Here is a 2,211-nt window from a genome sequence, read left to right as displayed (position 1 = left end):
CCGGGGCCCCGGGCCCCGCTGGGGACGGGACAGGCCTGCCCGCGACGCACCAGCCCCCGGCCCAGCCGCGCGAGGCCACCGCCAGCGGCACCGGAACTGCTCGCAGCGTCATCTCCGGGCCCGCTGTGGTGGGCCTGGAAGACCGGGGCTCTATGGTTGCTGTGCACCCGCTCTCGGGGGCTCGGAGGACCGGGGCTCTATGGTTGCTGCACCGGTTGTTGGACTGGGACTCCATGGTTGCTGAGCATCCGCTCTGGTGGGACTGGAAGACTGGGACTCTATGGTCAACGCGCGCCCACTCTGGTGGGCCCGAAGGATGGGTGCTCTATGGTTGCTGAGCCTCTGCTCTGGTGGGCCTGGAGGACTGTGACTCCATGGTCACTGCACGCCCACTCTGGTGGGCCCGGAGGATGGGCTGGAGGGCTGGTGCTCTATGGCTGCTGAGTATCTGCTCTGGTGGGCTTGGAAGACTAGGACTCTATGGTCACTGCACACCCACTCTGGTGGACCTGGAGGATGGGCTGGAGGATTGGTGCTCTATGGTTGCTGAGTATCTGCTCTGGTGGGCCTGGAGGACTGTGACTCTATGGTCACTGCACGCCCACTCTGGTGTGCCCAGACGATGGGCTGGAGGGCTGGTGCTCTATGGTTGCTGAGCATCTGCTCTGGTGGGCGCGGAGGACGGGCTCTCGGTGCAGGGCATGTACAGCTCTTCCAGCATCAGAAGTGCTGCAGCCAGAGCTCACGGCCTGTGCACATGTGCGTGTGCGTGTGCCCGTGACCCAGGAAGGAAACTGTGACAAGCTGGAGGCCTCCTGTCCTCGAGCGTTCGTCTCCCTTGCCGCTGGGCCCAGACCTCCACCTTGCTGAGATCATGGGGTCGCCATCTCCACACATCAGCTTCCTCATGTTCAACCAAGTCACGGGCTTCTACCACAGGAAACAAGGCACCCACTTGCAAAAGCCCTGCGCCATGAACCAGGGGTGACGGAGACAGGACTACTGAATCTGGGAGTCTCTAGCCACAAATCTGCACAGAGGTGGTTGGTAGCCTGATGGTTGCCTCGCCCATGATCGAATGGGTGTCTGTAACATGTGAGCCATGCAAGGAACTGCTAGATAGATCTCCATCTTGTCAGACTCATTATGAACTTCCAGCTTGATCTGAAACATCAAAAACAGCCCAAAGCAATGCAATGGACTCTCTGCACCAAATCTCTGAAAGACCTGAAGGTCTGTAAGGATCTCCATGAAAAGCTCCCTTCCCCTTCTGCAAATGAAGGCAACACTGAGGAACTCTGCAAGGGGTTTAAAACCTCCGTCCATATTGCCTATGCTGAATCCACTGGATACACCACCCACTGACTGGTGACGCGAGATCCAAGCCCTTCTCGCCTGAAAGAGAAGGGCTATTTCTTCTTGGTAAGATGACACCTCATCTGAGCAGAAGAAGGAGATGTACCAGCTTCTCAAAGCTGAAGCACAAAGGAATATCCAAGAAATCAAAAATCAGCGGTGAGATGCGAAGATGACGTGCAGAGCTTTTTTGAGGCAATGAAAACCATCCACAGCCCAACTTCCAGTGGTCCTACGTTCCTGTGGTCACAGAATGGCTTGATGCTCCTTAAAGACATGAGGCTGAAGTTGTTCCTTTTTCCCAGTTCCTTATTCCTAGTTCCTAGTTCCTTTTTCAAAGGCAATCTTTACACGAGTAATGGTTGCTAGTAATAAATTACACAAGATAAAGAGTTAAGTTTTCACCAAAAATGTATATTTACTAATAACAATTTAAAGTAATATCCTGTATCAGATACATTGCCCTGAATAAGAAAATGAGATTAGGATGGGATTATGGGGCAAAATCTTTTTTCAGTTTATCCAAAACCACATGTCTCTGCAATTGGGGGTGTCTCTTGAAGAAGGCTGGGAAGAGTCCCGCACAGCCCATAGCTCAGGTCCTGCATGCCAGGCTGTCTATTGACAGGCCCCTAGGCCTAAATAAGGAGCTGGGTTTAGGCTGGGATTACAGGTGGAAATCCTATTTGGGTCACCCCAAAACATGTCTATACCATTGGGGGACTCTCCTGAACAATCTGGAGCAGGTCCATGCCTGACCTGAAACTCAGTTTTTGAGTGCCAGGCTGTCTACTGACAGGCCCTCAGAACTGAATAAAATGGATTTTGGCTGAGATTACAGGTGGACATCTTTTC

Source organism: Alligator sinensis, unplaced genomic scaffold (genome assembly GCF_000455745.1).
Source record: "Alligator sinensis unplaced genomic scaffold, ASM45574v1 scaffold551_1, whole genome shotgun sequence".
Taxonomy (NCBI): domain Eukaryota; kingdom Metazoa; phylum Chordata; order Crocodylia; family Alligatoridae; genus Alligator; species Alligator sinensis.
Note: the sequence above shows the minus strand (reverse complement) of the source record.